Source organism: Eutrigla gurnardus, assembly GCF_963514095.1.
Source record: "Eutrigla gurnardus genome assembly, chromosome: 2".
NCBI lineage: Eukaryota > Metazoa > Chordata > Actinopteri > Perciformes > Triglidae > Eutrigla > Eutrigla gurnardus.
In genome coordinates this window covers 22552002-22569785 of record NC_139916.1, presented here as the reverse complement: position 1 = coordinate 22569785, position 17784 = coordinate 22552002, and the positions used below count along the sequence as shown (strand labels likewise).

Below are 17784 nucleotides of genomic sequence, written 5' to 3'. Positions count from 1 at the left end.
ACACCGAGACAGTGGGTTACCCGTGTTAGCCGAAGCTAACAATACACCCGCATCCTCCAGTTCAGCTTCATATCAAACCGGGGCTACGTGGCCGAACATAACGCACTGAAAAGTACACGTAGCGACATTAAGCACGAACTTTTTCACTTACTTTCGCGTTCGTTTTTGACTATTCACTGCAGAGCAAAAGCGGTTTTGCCGAACGGTAGCCGATCTAAGCAGGCTAATGACTAGCTAGTCTATGGGGAATATAGCGGCTCCCTGCATCGTTAGAGATATTCCACATAGACCAGCTGCTCGCCATGCATGGATAGGCTACTATTCTGCAAAAACGCTTTTGCTCTTGGTCAAGTTTCAGCTAGGGATAATATTGCAGTACACAGGTGATGTAACTCCAAAAATGTCCATTACATTTATGTACAGATCATGTTTTTTACAACATACTCATGATCATAATCTGCATTCAAACTGAAATTCATATTGTTGGTTGCCTTTGTGTAATTTCTCCTTTTTCTTTGTTTTCTAGGTCATCAGATGGCCAGGCTAACCATCCTGTTCAGTGTCAGGCTAAGAGTGAGGAGAAATAGATCAGGTAGGTGACGAGTTAAAATGCACCACAATGTTCCACTGTAAATTGGTTGGATGTGAGCATGTGTATGAGAATGTGTATAACTTCGTTCAGCACACAAAACAGCATACTAATGCCCCCTATTATTACTTCCAGTGTGGGGTGCCTGACTGCTACAGAAAACACACGGGACTGCAAATTCATGTTTAGGAAGCAGAGGTCCTACCTGCAGGCTGCTGGGCCTTTATCACCTGACCCACCAGCTCTACCACCTGACCCATCAGCTCTACCACCTGAAGCATCCTTGAAATGTAAAGATTTTTTATTCAAATATTTAAAATGTAAAATGAGTGATTACATTAGACGCCATTTCTTACCTTTTATGATTTACTACCTCTGACAATGAACAATATTTATCCTTTAATGTTAAATCCATGCTATTGTGTGTTACTATGTTACAGCCATGTGCCACTGCTGTGGACATTAGTACTCCAGAACGCCCCAGCACCTCCTGCTTGATCATTCAAGGTAATGTTACTTGGATCTAATATCGACATTTCTAACTCAGTATTTTGTTTTTATTCTAGCAATCTACATCACCACAATAAATAATAATAATGATAACAAATTACATTTGTACAGCCCTTTGTATCTGAAGCAGATCTCAAAGTGCTCATAACACATGATGTTGTATCTATTCATTTTCAGGTGACATGATGAAGCCCTCTGGATGGCTGATATCCATCGAGGGACATGTCGTAATGGGCCCACACCCTTTGTTTTTACACGGAGTAGCTGCTTTCTTCAGCAGCTATTTAAGTCTTCAACCTCGAGTATCCTGCTGCTGGATCGGCAACGCTGGAGTTCATTCAAAGGTATTGTATAAAGATCTCATTTAACCTTGTAATTCACATTATTGTACAGGCTTCCAACTCAATGATTGTCTTGAGGTCTAAATTGCTGACAATGGAGGTACCTGAGGCTAGCCTGGTGAGACCATCCTGATCTCGCGAACTCATCCATAAATCTATTTAAAACTGAAACTATCTTTGCTTATTAACAGGTGCTTCCTGGGCATCAATCCTGGAAGAGGCTCAAAGACCAAGAAGCGGACAACAATGAACCCTCATGCGAGTGCCCTTTTGAGGAAACCTATTGACTTTGAGTGGCCGTCATAGTGTGACAGGTAGTTGACTCGCAAGTTTCTGCACAATTTATCTGCATTTTAAGATGGCTTTGGAAAGTTTGACTAGGAAGTTGAATTTCTTGTATTCTTGAATTTCTTGACGTTTGCTGTATGTTGAAAAATATTTATTTGTTAATAAATATGCCATTGGGCTAACATTGACTCTACCTCAGAGTTGTTTGTTCTTTTACAACAATGCATTGTAATATCACTATACTGAAATCACAGTAAATTGCTGTAATCCTTACCGTGAAAGTCATGCAAAATGTATCCAATAATTTATTGTGAATTCACAGTGAAAGTACAGGGCCTTGTTGTAATGATGTACAGCAAAAAGGTTGTAATTCCCCAGTAATGTACTGTAATATCACAGTAATTGCGTTGCCATAGAAGCTGTAAAGTTACAGTATACAGTTGTGCTTTTACAACAATGCATTGTAATATCACAATACTGAAATCACAGTAAATTGCTGTGACTTAATTCACAGTATATTGCTGTAATCCTTACTGTGAAAGTCATGCAAAATGTATCCAATAATTTATTGTGAATTCACAGCGTAAAATTTTGCAGTGTAGACAATGCAATCGGCATTCGCTGTGAAAAAGGCCATTTGGCACTTGCACAAGTATTCCATTGGCTAAGCTACTATGGTTGCCTACCCCTGCCCTGGCTTAATAGGCAGTTTCATCTGAATGCAATGGCCCTCTCAGTAGTTCAGCTGTCACCCTACTTATCTAGCTCCACTAGTCAAATAGTTACTAATTATACCAAAAATATTTTCCACACCATTATCCGTCTTAATGCAATTTAATGGGTCCCTGAATCCTTCTGTTGCCCAAGCAAAGAGAGTATCCTCAGCAGTTGGACACCGCCGTATATCTACATTTTATCTTCTTAAGCTAAACTACACTGGCTGTCCAAAAAGCATCACTTGTCTTACCAATATCCACAATGCAATATAGATCTAATTCAAATGGGTAACAGGGTCTCAAGCTGCTCAGATGTAGCTACAGTCAATGCAGCACCTTCATTTCAGCCTTAAAAATAATAAACCAAGTAAAATGGGGTGGGGGATGGTGAGCATGGTCACACTCACTGCTGCAATTATTAATTGAGGTAAATGAAGGTTTGTGGCTGCCCCTGCATAAGCATACAGTTTGAAATCCATGCAGTGGCCTTGAAGCAGCCATCAGTTTGAGCGCACCCCTAGGAATGATAGTTGTGCACTATAAGGAGCAACGCGGGGGGCTCCAACCTTCATCGACATTTTGACAAATTCATTGAGGATATTATCAAGGGAACTGGGTAAATCATCCATGGGTAGGAAAATGGTTGCAAAATGGTTTAAGTGATTCAGACAGGAGTTGGGCATTTCAGTGAAAGAAACACCAAAAATAATCATGGGTCTGATCTGATGCAACAAAAAGACAACAAAACTCCTTATACAGCTGGGAAAGGAACACGGAATAGGAAGGAATAGCTTCATAATATGGATGTCAGCATTTTTCCAAGGGGATGATTCAAGCTTCCATACAGCACATCTACTGGAAATCAGTGGTGAAATATAGACCACACCAGAAAAAACTGTAAAACTGACTGAAAGAGTAAAAGGATCTGTGAATTTAATGTAACGACATACATGTGTGAGTTAATTTAATCAGCCCGGAGTGTACTCTGTATTTATTATACCATGTCAATGTTCCCATTGTATTAAGTGGTCACATCAACCTTTTCCAAAAAAAAAAAAAAACTTGAAGTTCACCCAAAAACATCAGGAGTTTCTCTTCTTGCTGTCAGGAGGTTGTCCTGTTTTTTGGTGTGCACATGTGGAACATGTTTGGAACAATCTCAAAATGTATAAAAGAAAAATACTTAGGCCATGCAACTGGCTATGTGACACAGTACTTAGGCACAGCAGGGCTTTGAGCCAAATGCTAATTTCATCATGCTAATATACTCACAATGACAATGCTAAAATGCTGATGCTAAACATTACAGATGCCGAGCACACTTGCTACTTGGCACAACACAGCACAGCTGAAGTTGATGGGGATGTCACTAGTTTTGCAAGTATTTGATCATAAACCAAATTGTGGACACATGATGAAGATGTTGGCGCAATATGAATAACCAGTGGATCATGAAAGTTATTACTATTCATCCTGAGGGGGGGCATAACTGTATGTACCAAATTTCAGATCAAACCATCCACTAGTTTTTGAGACATTTCTTCTTTGCTCCTCAGTCCTGGGAGACGGAGAGCAGGGTTGGATTCAAGCTAAGTGGGTGGGTGGGGATGGCAGTTCAGATTCTTTTTGGCAGACACAGCGAGACATGTTAGTTCCAGGACTGAAGTCCTGGTGTCTGTTTTTACAGCCAGGCGGACACACTGGGTGGTGTCGGGTCACACAGGCCATATGCCTCTCCAAGGCATCAAGTGACTTCAAAGCAATGCTGAATGAGCCAGCTTCACATCGGCAGGCCAAGTCCCTCTTTGTGACAGAGTAAAGATTAAATGGAAGCAAGGATACCCATTTGGTTAGAAAATAAAACAAATTTCCAGTCAGATGATACTGTTGGGTTGTACAGTATCAACCAAGTTAATAGTGGATAGAGGGATTGGAAGGAAGTTTCAGCATAAAATTATAATGATTATGAGCTTATCTAATGTTATTTTGAATACTGGAAGAGCATGGTAAACATGGTCACACTCACTGCTGCATTTATAAATTGTGTGTTTTGTGTTTGAACACACACAGACCAGTGTGAAATCTGCGCAGGGGCCTTGAAGCAGCTTTCGTATATGTCATGGTTTGATTGCACCCCAAGGAATGATAGTTGTGCACTGTAGGGAGCAATGTTGATGTGCCAAACCTTCATGATCGTTTGACAAATCCATTGAGGATATTATCAAGGGAACTGGAGGGTTGCCTCGTCATCTTCTCTGTGATAAATCATCCATGGGTAGTACAATGGTTGCAAAATGGCTTAAGCAATTCAGATGAGGCATTTCAGTGAAAGAAACACTTTCATAATCATCGGTCTGCCAAAACAAAAAATACAGCAAATGTCCTTGTGGTGGAAATCGGTTTATGATTACCTGATGAGAAATAAGAATACAACTCCTAACAGAGCTTTTAGTAATTTATTCTATAAAGACTCCAAAAACAGGCTAGCAGTCGCTACAGACAGACTGTAAACAGACAATGTCTAATAAGTCAAAGCCCTCGCAAACAGGGTGTCCAAGCGGACCGCATCACCAACATACAGCTTCAGAGCAAACTATCTGGCCAGATAGGGGCAGACTCCTTAAGAGTCTGACCAATTCTTCAGTCTTAAGAAGGGCTTTTTGTACAGTTGTTTGTGATGTGTCATCAGAGAAGCATTGTTCCGTTGTTTGTGTAGACGGAGATCTTTGTCCAGAATGTGGTGTTTTAACCACTCATCAGTGTCCATAGATCCATATTGACTTGCCAGCTGTGCTGGTGTCACAAGATGCATTTTACAACTCATGTAACACATGACATAACTGCAGAATACAGGTAACCTCATGACACATGGAATAGTATGAACTATTACTTCTCCCCCCACAGACTTTACTTGAGCAAGCCACCCAGGTATATCAAGTAAAGTGTGGAGAGAAGGGTCTACTAGGGTTGGGCTGATTTCCGGTTTCACCAGTTTAATTTATGCAAACCGGTTGAACCAGCATTTGTCCTTATGACACATTCTGGCAAATTAAAAACATCAGTGACCTGTGCCAATGGTATAACAGCACTTAATCCAATGTGTCTTATTACAATAATATCGTGTTTATTTATAAACAGATCAGCAAGTGTCCGAGTCGGCTGGTGCGCAAATTGCAGTCGCCCCGCTGGCGAGCGAGCAGAGGCCGTTATGACAGATCACATTTCAGTAAAGCAACGAGCTGATCAGAATTCCGACGCTCATTGAATACGTCACACATCCTACGACACCGTATCTGCTTACATTTTGTTCCACAAAGCCAGGATGTTTCGTAAAAAGAGAGCAAAGTCGCGGCATATTTTTGACTCTCCTTTCCATGATTACGGCGCAATCTTCTGTGTAAAAAAACAAATGTATCAATTGGGTGGGTCGGCTATGGCAAGTGTGACACTTAGTGGGAAAGGTATAACCGGTTCGGTCCAGTCTTTGGCTTAATATCAGACCAGTTTGAAAATGTCTGAACCGGCCCAAACCTAGGGTCTACTCACAATCACACATGACCTGCCAAGAATAATTTACATAATCACGGACACCTCTCCAAAAAATTCAACTTAACTTAAATGTCTTTTATGTTCTTAATACAATGCTGTCAAGCTTCAAGACCCACTGAAAATGTAGAAAAAAATTAATAAAAAATGACCATTTCCTGTGAATTGTTATACGGTATTAGATATTACAGGAAAGGCTTTGCTCATTGAGTGGACTCTAAAAAATCCAAGCAGACAACACAAAAGTGAACATAAAATGTTGCACATAATGAGGCAGTTGGGGTTGTAAAAGTAACAGCAGTAGCAAACTACATGGGCACGAGCAGAGTAATAGAATGATATCAGCTTATACACCTGCTTCAATATATATATATATATATATATATATATATATGTTTTTGTATCATGGTAGGCAAACTGCTGGTGAATTAGCACTATCCTCCACTTAAATAACATTGAATTACACATTTACCCTGTAATTTACAAGTAGTTCAAAGTGTACAGAAAACTACACAAAAACAAATGAAAAAAATACCCAAAAAGGTCATTTAAAGTGCACTTTCAACTTAAAAAAAAACCTCAAAGGCTGTTTTGCATTTCAGAGACAAATGTTCTGAGAGGCAGAAGGCTGCTGAGCTCACAAGCCAAGGCTTGATCACTTACACGTTTCCAACAACGCAGCAGGAACTCCAGCTGTGGCAACAAAAATGCAACTTGCAAGGAGAAAGACGAACTTGAGCAAGCACAACCTGAACCAGAGCAAAGTTATTGTGAGAAGCATTTAAATCTATTTTGTGCTGTTATGTTTTAGTGTATTTTAATATAAGCCACTTTCCTATACAATATTACTTCTCTCTGCTCAGAGTCATGGGCCAGTGCCATGATGTTTTGTTTTGTGTGATCCGAGATCCTGAACCTTTAACCAAAAGTTGTTTTGTTCCAGCAGGATAAATGACTATGTACTTTATTGGAAATAATTCAGTGATTCATTTTCTTTTTCCAATAAGTAGTCGCAGAAACAATTTCAATGCAATTTAAAGTGTGAATGTGAAGAACAAACTATTAATACTCTGGCTTCCTTGCAGCCAGAAGGCTTGTTTTTGGTCATTTGCTGAAGTTGGCCTGATTATGTCTTTATTGTTAATGAACCTCACAGAAGATCACCTGGAGGATGACGTTTGAGATTAAGTGCCATGTAAAGTCAAACTGCACTGTTCTCATCCGGCCAAATAAATCAATCAGCAAAGTCTTGTGTGTAGTAATTTTGAAAATGTTTAGTGTGTCCATGGCCTCAACCCGCAGCTGTTATCTATTATTCACAACCCATCCTCATGACTTAACGACAAAATAGGTTGCTTGGCAATGACTCCCAATACGAACTGTATGACCGTTGGAGATTACCAGCTACAGGTGCATGCTGTGACAGTGATCGCAGAAGATCAGTCTGACATCCTTACTTTTTGCCAAGGGGCACACTACTTCCTGCATATTTTCTAATGGTTGGCATTTTCCTTGGATTGTAAGATGTGATGGACATCAATTTGAGGGATACTGGACTGCAATGTCACCATTCGTGAGTACATTATCACAACTTCTACAAACAATGGCCAAAGCTACCACAATAAAACCCAAGATGCAATACATTGAAATTTCCCTTTTGGGTGTATAGTTAATGCATGAATCTCTCCCCCGGGTCATGTGCTTTAATTAATACCAGCTGATCATGGCAGACGATTAAATGCTGTGCTGTTCACCTGCATGAGGACAAACATTTAGCATTCCATAATAGGAAAACACAGTACCTGGAGCAGTGACTAGGGGACGGTTTGGTAAAACACTCTTTGGGACATGATGACCGCAGCACATTGCTGCTGCTGCCTGGAAAATGTACTGAGGTTGAAATTAGTATGCAAAGCTTAAGTCCACTGAACATGCCTTTTGCAGCCTGTGACAAACCATAACCTCACAGAAACTGAGAATCAGAGCTTATACAACGGTCTACTGTGACGGAAAGCAGAGTGAACATGTTGCAAGATGCTGAGAGCACAAATGGCATTGAGTTGTTTTTTTGTTTTGTTTGTTAGAGTATTCTGAACAGTCACATTCGGTATGGGCACACAGTCTCACTCTGTCGATCTTTTTTCAATGTATTGCTACAGCTGTAGCACTTCAATCCTCAGCTCCAACTTCAAAGTATAGGCTGAACTTTGCTTTTGAAAAATATACCGTGTTTGACGATGTCACAGCAATCGGAACGTCAAATATTAAACAAACACTAACAGTGATCAGAGAGCATTTCCTGCCTCTGTGCTGCCGGCGGCTTGAATGAGTCTCTGATATTCTACTAAATTTGTTCCCTCTTTTTAGGAAGTCGCTGACATATCAGGGAGCTTGGCATATAGGATGCACACCTTTGGTGCATAACTTTAATAGAAGACGATTCAGATGACAATAAGATTTACTTCATTCCTTCTAATAGCTACAGAGACTGATGTGAGCCTCAAAGAGAGAAGCGATCTTTTGCAATCCAATTATGTAAAGCTGGCAGGTTTTCTTTCCACAGTCAAAGATCAATTGCCCAGGAGAGAAAACAAGATATGATTCACAATACAAAAGGTTTTTGGTGCTAAGACACACAGGACAGGCTGAAGGGATAGCAGAGAGGAAAGACTTCAAACCAAATAGTCCAAAAATGCTAGATAGCAAATGATAGATCATCAGAATCGTCATTGTATAGTCAGCGTAGCTTGCATACAAAGGTCTTCTGTAAATATGTAATATTACAGTTTTGGTGACAGCACAATTTAATCAGTGATCTTGGTGATGTTGATCAAGGAAAATAAAGTTTCTCAGACGTAAAGATCAAATTCACTTTGGAAGCAGTCTCACTATAGGAAAGGACAAGCCTGCAACTTGTCAGGATTGTCTGGGTTTCCCAGTTGTCAAAAAGAGAACAGTGAAAGACACTTCTTTTTTGTTCCTGTACCTGTGACAGTCTATGATGTTAGATTTCTCACAGGCTTTTAATAAATCGCTGGCAATCCTACCAATCACTGTTTCCTCTTGCCTGTCGGAGTCTGTTGAACTGTTTGAGGTTTCACACCAAGCCCAATTAGTTCAGTGGCAGGACTTATTGGAATGGAACAGCTGCAATGCAGAACAAGAACCAAAGCATTTCCTGGTTAAAAAAAAAATGAATATCAATCAAATGCATGTCGCACAGTGTCAAGGAAGAAATGAAACATGAAAACAAGGTTGATTCACACTATGGTATAACTCCAAACACTTTATTGTTTAGCTGCTCTCCTACTGTGCAATCTCCTGGTGATATAGAGTAATACGCCGACATGCTGGTTAAATAGCGTGATGGAATTCAAGCTATGACGTTCATCTCATACACTGCCAATGCAGTGACAAACATTTAGTCATACTGACAGCCAATATGCTTTCAAATGAAATCATACTGTAGTTATGCTAATGTCAACAATCACATATTCACACACCGATAGATGCACTGATGGCAGAGGAAGCTGAAACTTGAAAGCTTCAAAACAAGCTACATGTAGACAATTCATCTAACTTATACAACAAGGAATCTTTGTCTTTTTGATCGTGTGTTTTTATTCATGTGCATTGCATATCTTGAGAATGCTTCGTCCGATCTAATTTACACTTAGCTACTGGGAATATTAATAAACTGATTTAAAACAGAGACAGAACAAAGCAAGCACTAATATGCCTACTTTGAAAATAATACATCAACTAAGTGTATTTTGCTGGCCACGAGTACACAGACATGGGTGTTTTGTGTGTGTGTGTATTTTACCGCTTCATCATGAGCATAAACCCGATGTCATCGATGTTAATGACAGGTTAAAGCCGGATTTGGTTTTGCTATTTTCTGTTTGAGTGGTTTGTGAGAAAGGTGCAAGCAGCAAAACCACATCCAAGCATTCGGCCCATTCCAAACTGCTTTGTAGTGTCCCTTCTCTAGTGATATAATTGTAGACATTATGTAGAAATTGGTGGAAAGCAATTTAGGGAAAAAATAACTTCTTCTTCTAAGGAATTCAGTGAGCATACAACCTCCCATGGCAATTATCCTATTCTTGCCAAGCAATACTGTTTGAGAGCAGGTGCAGGTTGTTTTAAATTCCATTGCTAGTCCAGTCCTGTAATTGGATTTGGTAGCACCGAGGTATCTGTGACCTTTGGCGAGAGCCAGCTTGTTTAAACTGGAGATCTTGTCACCTCTGACACCGTTAAGTCCTCAGACGGTCGGATGACAGGTAAGATGACATGTCACCTGAGAGGTTAGTTCAGCAGTAATTTGTAAACCAAAGGGTGGCTCCCTTGTGAATGACAGCTGACAAGATGACTGTAGTAACACCAATGCAATACTAATCAAGCTACAAAAAATGAAGATGTTTGGTGTTTACTATTCTGTGTATGTTGTCAAATCAAAGTTGAATTAATAATGCTAGGTTGGAAATTTAAGGAGTCAATTAGACTAATCCTGCAAGGTTTCTCTGTAAAATCGGAATATGTATTCAGGGAGTTCTAGGGCTATTATAAAAATGAATTATTAAAGCCTGTCCAGTGGCTGCAAATAGTAGGGAACCTCTCACAGCTCAAGAGGATTTAACATGCATCACAGTTAATGGCCACCACATGAATGTTTAAATGTTTCAAAAGGTTATGTATCCTGTGGCTTTTTCAAAAGGTTATCCACCCCGCAGCGTGAGAGCCATCACCTAGTGGACGTCCGGAAGTAAAGCTGGTCTACTTTGTATCTGGCAGCACACTCAGATCATTACTTGCCACTTCAGTTTTCCTCTGGACAGGATCATTGCTTTGAATTATTACAGGAATCAGAGTTAGCAGCAGTCTGTTATGAGGGTCAACCAGTGGCTTTCATGAAACCCTGTGACTATCTGGCAAGGCAGTAGGTTGCTTTTTAATTCCTCAGCTGAACAACTGATAGATAAAACGTCCTCAGTGTTCAACAATCCCTGCAACAGCACATTCTCATCATCAGGTCCTAAATCTCAGTGGTGTAACAAGGATAAACACTTAGGTACGACTAGGCCTACTTAACTTCCAAATATGCTACTTTATATTTGTACTACATTCATCCCTTAGCTGGTTACTAGTTACTTTAGAAATTAAGATTTTAGCTAATAAACATGATCAGATTAAATATGATGCATTGTTAACCATGCAACAATATAGTTATCTTTCATAATATTTCGTTCGATGTCTCACTATGGGATGCACGCCCCGCTGCAGCCCTCAGAAGCATTAATCTCATTACGCCAATCCTGATTGGCTGGTGAACGTGTACGTCCACCTCAGGTAGTCCCACCTACCATAAATAGTGCAGGCGGACGGCACCACGCCATTCAAACACCTCTTCTCACTCAGAGCATATCTCGCGTCCAGGGCTAGCTAGCTTAACTGTCCACAGACAGATCTTATGTAGCTTCTGTCGTCGGGCGCTACTAGCCTTGGATTTATTTTCGGTTTGTCGGTCACACCAGATCGAACTCAGTGCTTTCCTTGCCCCTCCACGGCTTGGCCAGCACTGTTCTCGGCGCCTCACCACGGCTGTTCGAGCACCGAGATTTGGCACACCAGCTAATTTCTCGACCTTCACGGTTAGCACACCAGCTAACTGCCTCTACTCACTGCCTGCACACCAGCTCGCGGGGAATGGAGGCTAAAACCCCTCACACCAGAGGACTTGGAGACTCCGGAGCCCGATTCTGCCACTGCGGGAATAAGATATCGAGTAAGGATCCACACCAGGTCTGCTCGAGCTGCCTGGGGCTGGAACACGCCCGGCTGGCTATCGACATCCCCGGCTCGTGTCGGTGCTGTGCGGTTTTCACCGTTAAGAGTATCCGCAGACGGCTAGCCTGCCAAGCTAGCTTGTCTGGACATGACCCCTATCTCCCTTCGGACTGCGCTGCCGTCGTGGCGGGAGAGGAGACGGGGGTCGCCGCGGTGGCGACACCACAGGCTAGCGCCAGCTGGGGCTCCCAGCTCGACATAGCCGCGGTTCCCCCGCTGGAGGAAGACATCCTTGAACTGGACTATGGGGACGGTGATGACGTTAGAGGACGACATATTCATCACTCCGGCCCGGGCTGCGCAGCCCGCAACCTCCACCGCCTCTTGGGATGGAGGTGAGAGTAGCACACCAGCTTCTCCTCTCCCCAGCTCGGACATGTTTGACGTGTGCCAACGCGCCGCTGCCCGGCTGGCTATTCCCTGGCCCGCTGTCGTAGCTGAGACCACCAGATCCCGCTACGAGGGGAAGAAATTGCCCTTGGCCAAGAGTGCGACGAAGCAACTTCTCCCCGTCTTCCCAGAGCTGCTGGACGAGGTAGCGCGCTCGTGGAGAGACCGCCCTTACAGCAGCAGGAGCCCGATTCCCGGTGCCTCGTTCCTCGACTTTGAGGCAATGGAGAGCCTGGGTCTGCTCTGCATGCCTCCGATGGAGCCACTCGTTGCAGCGCACCTTCATCCCCAGCTGTCAGCGGTGTCCTCCCGGAGCCCCAGCCTGCCAAGTCGGACCGTTTTCAGTCAGCGCTGACTGAGAAGTCTTACAAGGCGGCTGCGCTTTCGTCCAGAGCGCTCAACGTCCTCTCCCTGCTCACGGCTTATCAGGCTGAGTTATGCGAGGATTTTGCGCAAAATCAGGACCCAGCCACGTGGGAGGAGATACCGGTCATCACCGATCTGTGTCTCCGTGTCCAACGCTGCGCGGTCCAGGCCACGGGAAGAGCGATGGGTGCCATGGTTCTGCAGGAACGGGCGCGGTAGCTCAACCTCGCCAACCTGTCAGACAGGGAGAAGGACGACGTCCTGGACATGCCCATTGTCCCGGAGGGGATTTTTGGTTCCGCGTTAGCCTCCATGCAACAGCGGTGTGAAGCCGAAAAGAAGGAGGACGAAGCACTTCAGCTCTGCCTCCCTCGGAAGCCCCCAGTTCCCTCTCCGCCTGCACAGCGCAAAACCTTTGCGCAGGCTGCTTCACAAAGCCCGCGGTTCAGGATACCTAAACTGCCGAAGCACCAGCCTGCCCCACCGTCTCAGCCCGGTCGGGCCAGCTGGTCCAGGAAACCCTCGGCCTCGGCTGCAGCTCCGCCGGCACAGCCCGCGCAAGCTGCCCCCAACCAGGCCAGGAAGAAGAAGAGAGCAGTCTGACCGCCCCTCTCTCCATCGGTGATTCAGCTGGAAGTTCCCCGTTCTCCAGCCTCACCGGTTCAGCTTTCGAGCGTGCGACCGGGGGCCACCCACGCCCCCACCTCCCGGGCTGCCACGGGCCGTGCCAGAGAGAGCCGGGAGAGACGGACATTTGACGGCAGAGGGTTCAGCTATTGCCCCTCTCTCATGTCCACAAGCACGCACACACACATATGTTTCAATAAACAGAATAAAATGTGTTCCGCTTCCGCATCCAGGCCGAGTGCCGAGGGCGCAGCTAATGAAAGCCAAAACTGTCACAATAAGCAGCACGGCGGCGACACCCGCTGTCCCCCCTCGGCGGAAGGCTACGGCCTTCACCGGGGCGCGGGACGTGAGGTTCCCGCTGTCGCGCTGTCCGCCCGGTCAAGTGCGCGCAGCGCCGCCCGGGGGCAGTATGACTATTCCACCAAGAGAGGGCGCCACCGCACCGCGGCTGGAGCCTCTCATGGTGGAGGGGCTGCAGTGTGTGTCCAGTCTCTCCCTCAGACGCGAGAGATGGACCGCGCTCGCAGCTTCACCCTGGGTGTTACAGACGATCTCGAGGGGATACAGGCTGCAGTTCGCCACTGTCCCTCCGCGCTTCGCCAGTATAATACACTCCCAGGCTCAGGGAGAGTCAGCTCGCGTTTTACAGGAGGAAATCCTCTCACTGTTAAACAAAGGAGCAATTTGTGTCGTCCCTCCCGCACAGTGTCAGAGCGGTTTTTACTCCAGGTACTTTCTCGTTCCCAAACGGGGGGGGAGCGGGATTCGCCCTATCCTGGATTTACGTGCTCTGAACAAATATCTCAGGAAATACAGGTTCAGGATGCTGACACATGCATCCCTGCTGCGTCTTGTACGAGAGAACGATTGGTTCACTTCCGTCGATCTGAAAGACGCGTATTTCCACATTCCGATCTACCCTCCCCACAGAAAGTATCTAAGATTCGCTTTCCAGGGGATCTGTTACGAGTACCGCGTGCTCCCTTTCGGTCTGTCTTTAAGCCCGAGGGTGTTTGTGCGGTGCACGGAAGCGGCGATAGCCCCGCTGAGACGGCAGGGAATCCGCTTGGCCACATATCTGGACGACTGGCTGCTGTTGGCACAGTCAGAAGAGGAGGCCAGGGCGCACACGCGTATTCTCATACGACACCTGTCCAACCTGGGTTTCGTGATAAACGCGGAAAAGAGCATGCTGTCCCCGGCACAGGACATAACCTTTCTGGGACTGTCCCTGGACTCGGTGACTTTCACAGCGCGCCTCTCGGCGGAACGAGTGAAAACTTTCAGGGCATGTCTCGCGTTTTTTCATCCGGGCAAATCTGTTCAATTCAGATTGTGTCTTCGATTACTCGGGTTGATGGCGTCTGCCATCCTCGTAGTCCATCTCGGTCGCCTCCACATGAGGTAATTCCAGCTTTGGGTGGCCTCATGCGGGCTGGATCCCGTGCGTCACGGCGAACGGAGAGTGCTGGTCACACCGGGATGCGCCAGGACGCTGCGCCACTGGCGAGTCCCGTCCTTTCTGACACACGGGGTGCCCATGGGCGCCGTCCTGTCCAGGAAGGTGGTCACTACTGACAGGCTGGGGCGGGATTCACGAGGGTCGGTCTGTGAGGGGCCACTGGAGTGCGGACCTCCAGCGGTCTCACATAAACTTTCTGGAGCTTTCAGCGGTGTTTCTCTCCCTGAAAAATGTCCTTCCGTCTCTCATGGGTCATCATGTCTTGGTGAGGACGGACAATACAACGACGGTGGCGTACATCAATCGCCAGGGCTGGTTACGCTCCCGTCAGTTGCATATGCTGGCACGCAAACTGATCCTGTGGAGCTGCGGTCGTCTCCTCTCCCTGAGAGCGACGCACGTCCCGGGAGCCCTGAACACAGGCGCGGACCTGTTGTCCAGGGGTGCGCCAGTATACGGGGAGTGGGCTCTACACCCGGAGATTGTGGAACAGATATGGGCCCGTTACGGTCGGGCCACGGTGGATCTGTACGCGTCAAGAGAGAACGTGCAATGCACGCTGTTTTACTCTCTGCGCAGCACAACTGCTCCCCTCGGCGTAGACGCATTAGCGCACGCCTGGCCGCACGAGCTTCTCTACGCGTTCCCTCCGCTGTCCTTGATACCCCCCACTCTGTCCAGAGTGAGGGAGCACGGCCACGCACTGATTTTGATAGCTCCGCATTGGCCTGCGATGCACTGGCTGGTGGAGATCTATCGGCTGCTGCGTGCTCAGCCCTGGCGGCTCCCGCTGCGCAGGGACCTGCTGTCACAGGGGGGAGGGACGGTTTTCCACCCGCACCCAGAACGCATGGCGCTGTGGGCTTGGCCCCTGAGTGGCTCAATCTGTCAGCTGTGGGGCTCTCACAGCGTGTGATTTCCACTATACAAAGTGCTCGAGCCTCCTCCACTAGGTCTCTGTATGACTGTAAGTGAAGAGTGTTTGAGGGTTGGTGTCAAAGAAACGGCCACATTCCTTTTCAGTGTCCAGTAGGGGTGATATTGTCATTCTTGCAGGACCTGATTGACAAACGAAAGGCTTTCTCCACAGTTAAAGTGTACTTGGCTGCTATCGCCGCCTGTCACGTGGGTTTTGGGAAGCAAACAGCGAGCCAGCACCCGCTGGTTTGCCGTTTCATGAAGGTAGCGTGCAGGCTTCTCCCCGACCACTGGTGCCACCGTGGGATCTGGCTGTGGTTCTAGAGGGGCTTAAAGGTCCTCCTTTTGAGCCACTGGAGGGAGCGGACTTAAAAGATGTGTCTCTCAAGACAGTGTTGTTGCTGGCTCTGGCTTCAGCTAAACGGGTTAGTGACATCCATGCGCTTTCAGTGCATCCGTCATGCGCTCAGCTCTTCCCGGGGGATGTAAGGATGATTTTGAAGCCCAACCCGGCCTTCGTACCGAAGGTGGTGGGCTCATGTTCTCCTATCGACCTTGTGGCCTTTGCTGCCTCTCTAGGAGATCAGCGGTCGCGTGTGTTGTGTTCAGTCCGTGCAGTGCGCACTTATATGGATAAAACGGGGGGCTTCAGGAGGAGCGATCAGCTGCTCGTCTCCTGGGCTAATCCTCATAAGGGGAAACCTATCACAAAGCAGCGCCTATCCCACTGGGTGGTGGAGGCGATAGCTTTGGCCTATACGAGTCAGGGTTTGCAGCCACCTGTGGGTCTGCGAGCGACTCAGGGCTTGGCCGCATCCTGGGCCTTATTCAGGGGAGTTTCTGTTCAGGACATTTTAGCTGCAGCGAGTTGGTCCTCGCCTCTCACTTTTGTCCGTTTCTATATGTTGGACGTCTCTGCTCCGTGCGTGGCATGGGCGGTTTTGCTGTCCTGATTGAGAACAGAGCATTTTTTCCCTGCGGGTTGGTGGACGCTTGATAAGCTTGTCTGGCAATACGGGAGCAACCATATCCCATAGTGAGACATCGAACGAAATATTATGAAAGAGAACTTTAGGTTATTTACATAACCCCGGTTCTCTGAGTAATATGAGTGAGATGTCTCACCAGACAACCCTTCTTGCTTGGGCGAGTGAGAAGAGGTGCTAATTTTGAATGGCGTGGTGCCGTCCGCCTGCACTATTTATGGTAGGTGGGACTACCTGAGGGGGACGTACACGTTCACCAGCCAATCAGGATTGGCGTAATGAGATTAATGCTTCTGAGGGCTGCAGCGGGGCGTGCATCCCATAGTGAGACATCTCACTCATATTACTCAGAGAACCGGGGTTATGTAAATAACCTAAAGTTATATAGATCATATTATAATGAGCAATTTTACTTTCAGTACTTGTACATTGCTAATGGTAATTAACTAATGGTACATGTACTGCTTATTGGGAGATACTTTTCTATATATTTACCCTTTTTAAACCCATTCATACCGGATGCTGCGCAGCGCAACATTGTTGATTCGTTGTCATTTTCATGACGCATGCAGCATATAATGCACTATCATTGGTTCAAATACACATGTGGTGAGTCTTGTTGATATTTTAAAGCCACGTGACCAACAAAATGTGTGAGTCGTCAACAATAACGTCAATCAATCAGGCATACATGGTACACATGTTGCGCTACGCAGCAGCCTGCAGGAGACTCAGTGCTGCGCTACGCAGCAACCGGCGGGAGGGGCAATGTTCCGCTGCGCAGCATCCGGTATAAATGGGTTAAAGGATCGTGTCGAGAGCAGCGACTCAGTAAAGCAGTTCAAACTGTTCGAACAGGATTAACCCTCAGATGTAGGGAAGCATTTGAAAATGCATGGCATACATAGAAGAGCAGAGAGCTGCTAGATAAATGTTAACAGTAGTGGTTAAACTTTTTGTTTAACCTTGCAGTGTAACTTTGGGAAGAGGATTCATCTGAAAACCTGTGTTACATTGTTATATTACTCATGCAGTTCAGCTGGAAGTGCAGCCGCTTCTCTTGCAAAATCAACACGGCAAATATATGTCGTACTGTCGCAACTTTGCATCGTTCGATCTGTTCGTTAAGCAGAACCACAACGTGGTCACACATCCTCAATGAACGCATCATAATTCGTGGAGAGCTACA

General features: G+C 45.8%; 1 long non-coding RNA gene across 1 annotated transcript; it reads left to right on the top strand.

Annotated features, from left to right (window-relative positions):
* The first annotated feature begins 532 nt into the window (after nt 1–532).
* On the top strand, nt 533–1379 carry LOC311021356. Its single transcript, XR_014598008.1, has 3 exons — nt 533–592; nt 1030–1096; nt 1277–1379. It is a non-coding gene; the product is annotated as an uncharacterized lncRNA (long non-coding RNA).
* The last annotated feature ends 16405 nt before the right edge of the window (nt 1380–17784 follow it).